The sequence below is a fragment of the Moschus berezovskii genome, chromosome 7, assembly GCF_049115385.1.
Source record: "Moschus berezovskii isolate FMDL1 chromosome 7, NW_MosBer_1.0, whole genome shotgun sequence".
Taxonomy (NCBI): Eukaryota; Metazoa; Chordata; class Mammalia; order Artiodactyla; family Moschidae; genus Moschus; species Moschus berezovskii.
Window position 1 is genome coordinate 77,742,828 of NC_142466.1, and position 12,367 is coordinate 77,755,194.

Here is a 12,367-nt window from a genome sequence, read left to right on the forward strand (position 1 = left end):
GACTCTGCCTGCCGACAGGGTTATCTGCTGTCAGGCTTCCCCAGACCCCTCCCTGGTCCCAAAGAGAATATTTCTTCTGGTCCTCCTGAGTCCAGCGAGGGGCCATGGTGGGAAGACGTAATCTTTTTAGACGAAAAAGAAAAAGGCTTTAAAGTCGGGGTTCTTGTTCATAGTTGCACTTGTCCAGTCTCAACTCAGTTGGCTACTGCTGAGGCTGGGAAGGGGCTGGGAGTTGGGAAGACGGGGATGGGGAGCGAGGGGCGGGGACGGGGGACACTCGGAGAGGGGTCACAGAGGGACAGCAACTCGGGGAGGCAGCTCGGAGGGGCGGGGCCTCGGGGAGCGGTGCGGCCTCGGGGAGGGGGCGCGGAGGGGCGGGGCCTCGGGGAGGGGGCGCGGCCTCGGGGAAGGGGCGCGGAGGGGCGGGGCCTCGGGGAGGGGGCGCGGCCTCGGGGAGGGGGCGCGGCCTCGGGGAGGGGGCGCGGAGGGGAGGGGCCTCGGGGAGGGGGCGCGGCCTCGGGGACGCGGCGCGGAGGGGCGGGGACTGAGCTCAATTCGCCCTCGGCGAGAGCAGCTTCAGCCTCTGGCACTTCTGGGACTCAGGCGGGACGAAGCTCGGCTTGGGGTCCCCGGGCCTTCGGCGAAGAAGGTGAGAGCGACTCCTGCGCCTTGTGCTCCGGGAGAAGTGGGCGGGTGGGTGCTGGGCCGCAGGGCTCTGGAGCGGTGCGGGCGTCTTTACCAACGCTGGATGCCAGGCGCGGGGAATCGTCAATCAGGAGTCTCCGGAGTCGGATCTCGGGTGTAGGGTCGCCGGGGGAAGGCGACCGAGGAGAACAGAAAGTCCAATACGATTGGATCCCTGCTCCCCCGGTCGGGTCCCTGTCTGTCCCAGATATCGCTTCCCGCTCCAGCCGATTCTTGCGCAGGCATCTTTGGTGCTCCCACATTGTTCCCCGGCGCAGACTCTGGGCCCTTACTCACTCTTTGCCGCGGGTACTGGCGCCTACCGCCCTCCACGTTGGGAGGAGACCGGGAGTCACGCACCGTGACTTCCCCGCTCCCTTCACCGTGTAAATTCCGGGATGCCCTGTTCTTTTCGCTGTGCAGGGACCTTCTCCCACAGCAGGATTCTGCCTGGGGCACCTCTTCTGCACGGGGAGAAGCACCCCGCAGGAAGCCGGGCGAGGTTGGGGAAGGACCCGGCTGATTTTAGAGAGGGGGCTGGTGCATCTCAGAGGATAAAATGGCTGGCTGGCATCCCCAAAGCGGTGGACAAGAACTTGGCAAACTTCGGGAGATGGTGAGGGACAGGGAGGCCTGGCGTGTTGCAGTCCATGGGGTCACAAAGCGTCGGACGCGATTGAGAGACTGAGCACACACCATCCTGACCTCATGACCTGACCCTTGTCCCTCATCTCAGCCCTGCGGAAACCTCTAGAACTCCTAGCCAGGAGGCCTTCATGGAGGTACCAGAGGTGACAGATGCCCCGGTCCAGAGGGCAGGGGCTGGGGTGAGGCAGGCCCGCTACGCGGCGTTGGCATTGGTGCAGAGCTCCTCTGACTTCTCACCTATACGCTGCTGGGAACTGTTGTGGTGTGCGCTGGCATCTTGCACTTGGGCCACCTCCATGCACTCCAGGGTCACCAGTGTCCTCCATTTCTCCTGGTGGCTCTGCTGGTGACGACTTGGAAAGTGGCAACCCAGGCAGCTGGCAACTAGCCCTTTAGGGACTTATGTGATATCTCCGTGGCCTTTGGCATCATGTGTGTCACCTCCTCCACCTTGCACTTGGGCCTCAGCAGGTCAGCCCCTTCCACGACCAGCAGCATGGGGCCACCCAGGGTTGTTCTAGTGGCCACTGCGGTGACCTGGCTGTCTTCAGTTTTCCTGTCCTTTATCCCTCTCTGACATCAGACAAATGGGGCAGGTGACACAGGACAGAGTCCAGCCCAGCGGTGCAGAGCTCCCTGTCCGGGTTCAGAGATGCGCCACTCAGCTTTCGCTGCGTCTCTGCGGTGGCCTGCCCGATGGTGGTTGTAGTGGTAGCGACGATGGTGGTGATGGAGAAAGGATGATGAGGAGAGTGAATGTAAAGGTGGACCTTCTCAGGCTAGGCATAACAATCAGAACTTTAGAGGGAGTCTGCTCAGAGACTAGAGTTCCAGGATGAGGCTTGGAAGGGGAGTCACTTTCATAAGATCACCCTGTTAGTGACGGACAGAGAAGAAACCAGGAATCTAGTGCCATGATTCATATTCGCTTGGGGAGTCATTTGGACTAAAGGCAGCCCCAGTGTCCCAAGGTCTATCCCTGGTCACTGGCACCCTGTCCACATAGTTAGGGGCTGCAGAAACTAGTCTTGAAGCCTACTTGGTTAAGCCATATATATATATATTTTGTTTGTTTGTTTGTTTTGTTTGGCCACACTATGCAGCACACAAGATCTTAGTTCCCTGATCACACACCAGGGATGGAACCCATGCCCCCTGCATTGGGAGCAGAGTCTTAGCCACTGGACTTCCAGGGAAGTCCCAAGCTATTATTTTTAACTTGTTTGTTGGTACATAATTTATTTGGCAGATTAGCCAGCTCATCTTCTGGGGGACTTGTGGGAATGAGTCAATAGCAGGTAAGTTTTGAGGTGGTGAGGTAAGAGGACCATAGCACATGTGGATGCTAAGGCAGTAGGCTTGAAGTGGGTGCTGGTGGGCTTAGGGGACCTGAGAGGTGGGTGGAAGTCACATTTTGGAGACATGCTCTGCATAGGGAGCAACTCCTTAATGCTGAATGGGGAGTATGCTGAGGGCCTTCAGAGCCAGGCTCTGTGTGGACAGCAGGGGCCCAAGCTCAGCCAGGACCCAAGGTCACTAGGTTAACATTGTAACATCCTTCCTCTCCTTCATAGGGTGGAGGTTGAGCAAGCAGGATGGAGTAGCCTTTTCTGATTTTTGGTCTACAGATTGTAATTGGGTGATGTCACCCATCTAAGGTGACCCATCTGATGTCACCCATTAGAGAGATGTCACCATCTAAGGTTGGCAGCTGAATCAGTGATTCTGTGACCCTGGCCCCTGGTCTGTGGCTAGAGGAGATCGGGAGAAACTCTGATCTGGTTCTTTTAGAATTAGAGCACCCAGAATGCCTCATCTATATGCAGGGGTCCCCATCTCCACCCGCCTTCTATCATGCTAGGTGTTTTACATGGGTTATCTCATTATGGATTAATTCATCATTGATTCATTCAGTGAGGCCAGCACTCTTAGCCCCATTTCACAGATGAAGAAGCTAAGATGGCAATAATACTACAGTGGGTTGCCATGCCCTCCCCAAAGGATCTTCCTGACCCAGGGATCTTCCTGACCAAACCCGTGTCTCCTGCATTGCAGAGGGATTCTTTACCACTGAGCCACCAGAGAAGCCCAGGCCTAGTACAGAGTAAGCCAATTCAACGTGCGTTAGCTCTCAGACTCATAAGGGCCTTGTTGCCCTCCAGACTGGTCCATCCAGGGACCCTCTGAGTTCATTGTGGAACCCTCCTCTCTTGTCAGTGGGTGGCTGTGTGGGACATTCTAAGAGATGGGTAAAGTGGAGTTTGCATTTTGTTTTAGATAGTGTCTGTAACTGGATGAACCATCACATGCTTTCCTATACCTCTCTGAGTCTGTGCCCTCTGCAGTGTGCTACTGAGAGACATTAAAAATAAACATTAAGATCCTCATAGTCAAATATTGACTAATAAATAATGTAAAGACATTTTAAAGGATTAAGCAAATAAGAGTCTAAATTTTCACTAGAAATTCTTCATTTCACCCAGTTCTCTTTGGACAGAACATCTATAATCTATTGCAAATTCACTTCTAAGTGTTGGCTAGGCTAGATCATGTGATTGTCATTTAAAATATATATATATATATATATATATACATTTTTCCTGTTTTATATATATATATATATGTTTTTTTTTTTTTTTTGGCTGCACCACCCAGTATATGGGATCTTCGTTCCTGACCAGGGATCCAACCCACGTCCCCTACATTGGAAGCATGAAGTCTTAACTGCTGGAAATCAGGGAAGTCTCTTTTCCTGTCTTTTTTCCCCCTTTTTAAATTCTTCATATCTTTGTTAGGGCAAACGAGATGCAGTTTTTCTTTTGGTCACTTTTCAGTTCAGTTTAGTCGCTCAGTTGTGTCTGACTCTTTGCAACCCCATGGACTGCAGCATGCCAGGCTTCCTTGTCCATCACCAACTCCTGGAGCTTGCTCAAACTCATGTCCATCAAGTCGGTGATGCCATCCAACCATCTCATCTTCTGTCGTCCCCTTCTCTTCCTGCCTTCAGTCTTTCCCAGCATCAGGGTCTTTTCAGTGAGTCAGTTCTTCTCATCAGGTGGCCAAAGTATTGGTACCTTTTACTTCTTGGTCTGCATGTGTATTTTATGTTGGCCCCTTCATGGATCACAGCCTTGTCATGGCAAACGGGCTTGTGTAACTCAGTGAAGCTAACAACAACTTTATGTTGGATAAAGTTTTTATATCATTCTTGTTTTTTATTATTATGATTTGAAACCTATAGATTATCTTTCTAACCTTTCAATGGTTACCTTCAGATTTTTAGCATATAGATTTAACTATATATATTTTCTAACAAATTATAAAATTATTCCTTATCTCTCATTTCACTTTCAAGAATTTAAAGATATTCTAGCTGTGCATTGAACATCACCCCCTGCCCATCATCTGATTGTTGGCTTTAGTTTGGCTTGAAAAAAATAAATGTTTTATTATGGAAAATGTCCACCACACACAATAAGAAGGAGAATAGTGTACACACTGCCAATTTCAATAATGATCAGCATTTTGCCAATCTTGTCTCACTACTAATTCCTCACTTCTCCCCCACCCCAATGTATTTTAAAGCAAATCTGAGACATCATACCATTTTATTCATGAACACTTTAGTATGAAGAAACATATTAAAAAGCATAACTTCAGCAGCAATAAACACACTGGAAATGTAAAAACAATCCTTCATATCGTCTAGTACCCAACCTGTATTCTGATTTCTCTGACTTTATCAAACATGTCCAATAGTTATTTGGTTTATTTGAATCTGGATGTACAAAGGCCAATCTCTTGAATTTTGTTGGCATGTCTTTTCTTACCTATAGTAGTTTTTTTTTCATGTTTTTGAGTTGGACACTATTTCAGTTCAGTTCAGTCGCTCAGTCGTGTCCGACTCTCCGTGACCCCATGAATCACAGCACACCAGGCCTCCCTGTCCATCACCAACTCCCGGAGTTCACTCAAACTCATGTCCACAGAGTCGATGATGCCATCCAGCCATCTCATTCTCTGTCATCCCCTTCTCCTCCCGCCCCCAACCTTTCCCAGCATCAGAGTCTTTTCCAGTGAGTCAACTCGTCGCATGAGGTGGCCAAAGTATTGCAGTTTCAGCTTTAGCATCAGTCCGTCCAATGAACACCCAGGATCGATCTCCCTTAGAATGGACTGGTTGGATCTCCTTGCGGTACAAGGGACTCGCAAGAGTCTTCTCCAACACCACAGTTCAAAAGCATCAATTCTTTGGCGATCAGCTTTCTTCACAGTCCAACTCTCACAACCATACATGAACATGGGGAAAACCATTGCCTTGACTAGACGGACCTTTGTTGGCAAAGTAATGTCTCTGCTTTTTAATATACTATCCAGGTTGGTCATAACTTTCCTTCCAAGGAGTAAGCGTCTTTTAATTTCATGGCTGCAATCAGCATCTGCTGTGATTTCGGAGCCCAAAAAAATAAAGTCTGACACTGTTTCCACTGTTACCCCATCTATTTCCCATGAAGTGATGGGACCAGATGCCATGATCTTTGTTTTCTGAATGTTGAGCTTCAAGCCAACCTTTTCACTCTCCTCTTTCACTTTCATCAAGAGGCTTTTGAGTTCCTCTTCACTTTCTGCCATAAGGGTGGTGTCATCTGCATATCTGAGGTTATTGATATTTCTCCCAGCAATCTTGATTCCAGCTTGTGCTTCTTCCAGCCCAGCGTTCCTCATGATGTACTCTGCATATAAGTTAAATAAGCAGGGTGACAATATACAGCCTCGATGTACTCCTTTTCCTATTTGGAACCAGTCTGTTGTTCCATGTACAGTTCTGACTGTTGCTTCCTGACCTGCATACAGGTTTCTCAAGAGGCAGGTCAGGTGGTCTGGTATTCCCATCTCTTTCAGAATGTTCCACAGTTTATTGTGATCCACACAGTCAAAGGCTTTGGCATAGTCAATGAAGCAGAAATAGATGTTTTTCTGGAACTCTCTTGCTGGATCATGGACACTATTTAGTGACTAAAAAAACAACAATTTATAATGTAATTGTCCTAAATATTTTTCTCTACATACATTTAGAACATATTGGAAAGTGCTTCAACTATCAAACATAATGTAGAAGATACAAGAGAAGAAAAATCTATGGTGTTACTTACATGTTTGCTTACTGTTCTTTCTTCCTTCCTGGTGTTCCAGAATTCTTCCTTTCATTGTTACCTTTTTGTGCATTCTTTCAGGCTAGGTCTCCTGGCAACAAATTCTCTTAATCTTCCTTCAACTAAGAGTGTGTTGATATCTTCTTTATTTCTGAAGTGTGTTTTCACTAGATATATGACTGGATTCACTATTTTTTCTTTCAGCATTTGAAAAAAGATCTTTTTGTTTTCTGGTTTCTGGGAAGAAATCCACCGTCATTCAAATAATTTTCTCCCTTAGGTAAGATAAGATTATTTTTCTGGCTGATTTTTAAAAATCCTTTGTTTTAAGTTTTCAGATACTTAATAATGATGTGTTTTGGCTTGGGTTTCTGTGCTTTTGTTCTGTTTTATACTTTTTTAATCTACTGGTTTATGTCTCTTTTCAAATCTGGGAAGTTTTCAGTTATCATTTCTCCAAGTACTTTTTCAGCCTTACCCTTTCTCCTATGTTTCTGGGACTCTGATGACACAAGTGTTAAATCTTCTTCCTATAGTTCCAAATCCCCTGGTCTCTGTTCATTTTTGTGTTCAGTCTATTTTCTCTCATGTTGTTCAGGTTAGGTCTGGTGTCTTATCTTCTAGTTCACAGACTCTTTCCTTTTCTTCTATGCTGCTGCTGAGCTTTTTCTTTTGGTTACTGTAGCTTTCAATTCTAAACTTTCCTTTTGGTTCTTCTTTATATCTTCTGTGTCTTTGCTGAGACTTTTTTTTTCCAAATTTTTTTTCAAATGTGTTCATAGTTGCTTGTTGAAGTATTTCTATCATGGTTGCTCCAAAACCTCTGATAGTTTAACATTTCTGACATCTCTGCAAATTTGAGTCTATTGACTGCCTTTTTTCATTGAGTTTGAGATCTTAATTCTTGGTACCACAAGTTAATTTTTAATTGAATCCTGGGCATCTTGGGTGTTATGAGATTCTGAATCTTTTTTTTTTTAATATCTCTTAACTAATTAATTTTTGGCTGTGCTAGATCTTTGTTGCTGCACCTGGGCTTTATCTAGTCGCATTGAGTGGGGGCTACTACTCTTCATTGTGATTATATAGGCTTCTCATTGCAGTGGCTTCTGTTCCAGAGCATGGGCTCTAGGTGCGAGCACCTCCGGAGTTGTGGCACACAGGCTCAGTAGTTATGGCACACAGGCTTAGTTGCCCTGCCACATGTAGGATGTTCCCCAGCCAGGGGTTAAACCTGTGTCCCCTGCATTGGCAAACAGATTCTTAACCACTGAACCACCAGGGAAGTCCCCTGGATTTTTTAAACTTCTGTTTTACCTTTCTTCACCAGCACTCCAGAATGGGGATGAGGGGCATTGCATTGTTACTGCAAGGTGAGGGTTAAAGTCCAGGTCTCCCATTTAGCCTCCTTTGATACTAAGATGTATGGTCCTCATCACTGATGGGTGAAGGTGGGAGTCTGACTTCCCAGAAGGCCTCCATCGATGCTTTCCTGGCTGGAATGGGTAGATGTGCTGCTGTTTCCCACATGGCCTCTGCTGACACCATGGGGAGTGCAGTTTCCTCTTGATCTCTGGGTGGCAGGGAAAGTCCTACTGCTCACTAGGTGTCCTCTGACGGTACTCCAGTGGGGAGGGTGCCTTTTTACTGCTGGGTGGGGGTGGAAGTCATGTTCTCTGGTGGTCTCTACTGACACTGCAGGCAGGGCCCAGGGCTCCTTACTGCCTGAAGGGCATGAAAGTCCCAGCTCCCTACTTGACCTTCTTTCACATCATCTTGGTGGGAAGGTTGTGACACTTCATTACAACCTGGTGAGGGTGACAGTCTAGGCTCCAACATGGCCGTAGCTGGTCTGAGTGGGAGTGGTGTTTGGCTGAGGTTGAGAAATTATCATCTCAGAGTGCTCTGTCTGGCTTGCCTGCACATTTGGCTAGAGAGAAAACACACCCTTTCATTAGGGTGAGTTTTGTTGTTGTTTTTGTGTGTCTGTTTTGTTCTGTGTCCATTGGTACTTCCGGGTTGCTGGCTTCTTCAAGCTCCAAGTCTAAACATTCGAGACATAAAGAAAACCCAGGAAACTTAGCTCTTTGTTATTCCTTGGAACCAGAGACCCATAGCTGGTCTTCTTTCTTTTCTCCACCTTTTACGTTTGTTGTATATATAATATCTAGGGATTTTAATTATATTTAGTGCAAGGAATTGGCAAAGTATGTTTACTCTATTTTCCTGGAAGTCCTAATTTTCTTCTTACATACATCAAATGTTCCAGCAGGCTATGCATGAAGCCAAACATTCTTATGTATGTTGTATCTAAACAACTCTTGTTGATCTTCAAATATTGTGACTCCATTTCTCTTTAATATTATAATACTCTTTATTAACTTAGTCAAATGCTCTTATTTCTGCCCACTGAAAATTTTAAGTTTCACCACCTAATGTATTAGGTTCTCTAATCCACATGTTAAAACTATGTAAACAATGCAAAGACTTTCAAAAGCAAACATTAACTGGATATTCTTAAACTTCATCTTAAACATGGAGAGAACAGTTGGTTAGCTCATGCAAGCTGAGGTTAATACTGTCTCAGTTTGCTTAGAGTAAGGAGATGGGAAATTGGGACGTAGATTCCAGTGCTGCAGGTGACCCCAGTGGCAAGGGAAGGGGCACTGGATTATAATTTAGGGTCACTATGGTAGTAGGGAACTGCAGATTCATCCCTTCAGATGGGGCTGCTTGCAACCCCATGTCACCTGCATGGAATCCTTTCATCATCATTCACTCATACCTCTTGTTTCAGGTAAAGCTCTACAGTACACACCTAACATGCTTCTCTGGCTGATTGAATTCATCTGGTTTATGTAATGCCTGACTTCTGTGTCTGGTTATTGACCACAGCATCAATTCTAATGACATTCTAAAGATGGAAAGTCTTAACCAGGTGATGTTTAGGAACATGGATGTGACAGGCTTGATCTGGATTAGAGCAAGTTCCAACTCTGCCTGTGGTAGCTGGTTCCTTGGCTAAACCTCAGGTTGAAAGTGAAAATGTTAGTTGCTCAGTCATGTCTGACTCTGTGACTCCATGGAATTTTCCAGGCAAGAATACTGGAGTGGGTTGCCATTCCCTTCTCCAGGGTATATTCCTGACCCAGGGATCGAACCCAGGTCTCCTGCATTGCAGGTGGATTCTTTACCATCTGAGCCACCAGGTTATTCCTCTGAACAATCTCCAACTGAATGGGCCACTGTCAAGATTCAGTTTATGCCATTTTTATGGCAAACTTTGTGTAAATAGAAGTTATCTTCATTTTCACAAGTCTTTGTGTCACAGATTTATTTTCAGCTTTGTTGACTCCATTTTTTGTTGCCTCTTTTATATCTTTCCATGCCTCTGACAGTTGACACTCCTGACATTCTGTTGGTTTTTCCATCGTGACATGAAAATCAGACTTTCTTTGATTTCCTTGAGAACGTGCAGTAGTTACTAACTGAAATGTCTTCTCTTTTTTTCCAAGAGAACTTTCCCATATACTGTTATCCTCTTTTTTCTATGATGCTTTTTTAACTTTCTGTTTTTGCTGTAGAAAATCTGCATACCCTGCTGCTTTTTGTTCTGTTTGTCTCTGACTGGGGACCATTCAGTACTCATCTGGTATTTGTCCCCCAATCCTGTAGGTAGATACACTTTGATTCCCTTCCCCATTTATCTTGGCATCTTTTGGTAACCTCCACCCACAAGTGGAGGCCTTTGTGCTAATTCCTTTTTGTCTTTTCAGCCTCCAACTTATCTGAAGAGTGTGTAGTGGAGCTGCATTCATGGGCAGCCTCCTCTGAGAGGCTTGTTTGAGTCTCTCTGAATGTGTTGAAATCCTCTGTCACGGACCAGTTCTAAAGAGGTAGGGGTATAGCCAGTGTCTTGGGGTTTTGGTTGGTTCCTTCATTGTGGGGGAGAGAGGGCCACTTTATTGAGAAGGTTAGTCCTTTTTATTCTTTCTTTTTTTTTTCTTGTTTTTGGCTGTGCTGGGTCTTTGTTGCTGCGTGGATTTTTCTCTAGTTGCGGAGAGTGATGCTACTCTCTAGTTACAGCATCAAGACAAAAGCAAGTGCAAAGAGAACTCAAGGAGGTGAGTCCTGGGCTTCTCATTCAGGAGCGTGGGCTCTGGAGCACAGGCTCAGTAGTTGTGGTGCACGGGCATGGTTGCTCCACACTATGTGGGATCTTCCAAGATCAGGGATCGAACCCGTGTCTCTGGCATTAGCAGGCGGATTCTTTACCACTGAGCCAACAGGGAACACTGAGCCTTTGTTTTCTAAGTTAGCATGCATATTCCTTCTGGGTCCTGCGTGCAAAGTGGGCGTGCCTCCCAGCCTCACATTTCCCATCACGGAAGCCTGGTTGGATAAATGGGACTGTTGTGTGGCCCCTCAGTGTTCTCTCAGGCCGGTCTGATTCCACTTCAGTTAAGCCAGTGTGGAGTGTGGGTGGGGCTGGTGGAGTCAGAATCCAAACGGGTGTCCCTGTTCTTCCTGCTGCATTTTTGCCCTCCGCCCTTCCCCGGAATGGATGGCCCTCCAGGCCTGAGACTGGGGCAGGGGCAGGCCTTCAGAATCTGCATCTTAACAACCAGGCCCCCAAAGGATACTCATGACTTACCTCCTTGAGTTCTCTTTGCACTTGGTGTTGTCTTTATTTTGTATCATTTTTATTCTTTTTTTAAAAAAATTATTTTTTAGTTACACTGGGTCTTCATTGCTGTGCACAGGTTTTTCTCTAGTTGTGTCAAGTGGGGCTACTGTTCGTTGCAGTCTGAGGGCTTCTCGTTGCGGTGGCTTGTCTTATTGCCAAGCACGGGTTCTAGGGCACAGGTTTGAGAGTTGTGGCCCACTGGCTTAGTTGCCCCAAGGCATGTGAATCTTCCTGGACCAGAGATCAAAACCGTATCCCCTGCATTGGCAGGCAAATTCTTAACCACTGGACAACCAGGGAAGTCCCGATTCTTTTTATTCTTGAAAAACTATCTGGAAAGATAGTTTTTGTAAATATAATATATCCCAATAGTTTTTGTAAATGTAATATATAATATATATATATGTAATATATATATGTATATATAATATATATATATGTAATATATAATATATATATGTATAAATATAATATATCCCACCATCTTTTTAAAGAAATACTCTGGGAAAAACTTCAAGAGAGCAAAATGCATCTTTGTTTTTCTTCACTGTCCTGTTCCCAACTTCTCCCAGCTGGCCTTTTAAGGTCAGCCTCCTTGTGACCTTTCTTGTATCCTACTGCAGGGCCCACTCAGATTGTCCCATCCCTGTACTAAAACCTGGGTTTTTAATAACTCAGGGCCCTGCTTGTTTCAGGATGATCAAAGGCTTACATTTCAGCACCTTCCAGGGAAGAGGAGGATTTCAGCCCTGGTCTCCTTGATTATAATAAGCCCATCTCATGGCTTGCTGATGTCAAGAGTTTCAAGCCCTATTTAAGGCGAGTGCTGGAGTTACTTTTAGATGTAGCAGGTTCTGCAAATCACCATTCTAGTGGCTACCCCGCCCTGTTATCCACAGGCTAGTACACCTTGTCAGTGAGTGCTGTGAGTTGGACCTCTTTGCAGCTTCCATCGATAAGGGCCAAAGGGCGATGAAATTCTTGGTGTCCAGAAACTTCCTATGTATCCCTCTTTTATGTCCCTAGGGAGGGGATCAATGAACTGGAAAACCTGGTATCCCATGACGTAGCATGTAGGAACCACTCCAAACGATTTCCCGAATTTAATTGATCCTAGGAGACAGTGTGGAGAAGGCGATGGCAACCCACTCCAGTACTCTTGCCTGGAAAATCCCATGGACGGAGGAGCCTGGCA

The 12,367-nt window shown here is 46.0% G+C and overlaps 1 long non-coding RNA gene across 1 annotated transcript; it reads left to right on the forward strand.

Moving 5' to 3' along the window:
* The first annotated feature begins 544 nt into the window (after positions 1-544).
* On the forward strand, positions 545-4,792 carry LOC148777374 (uncharacterized). Its single transcript, XR_016037863.1, has 2 exons — positions 545-649; positions 3,988-4,792. It is a non-coding gene; the product is annotated as an uncharacterized LOC148777374 (long non-coding RNA).
* Positions 4,793-12,367: the final 7,575 nt, after the last annotated feature.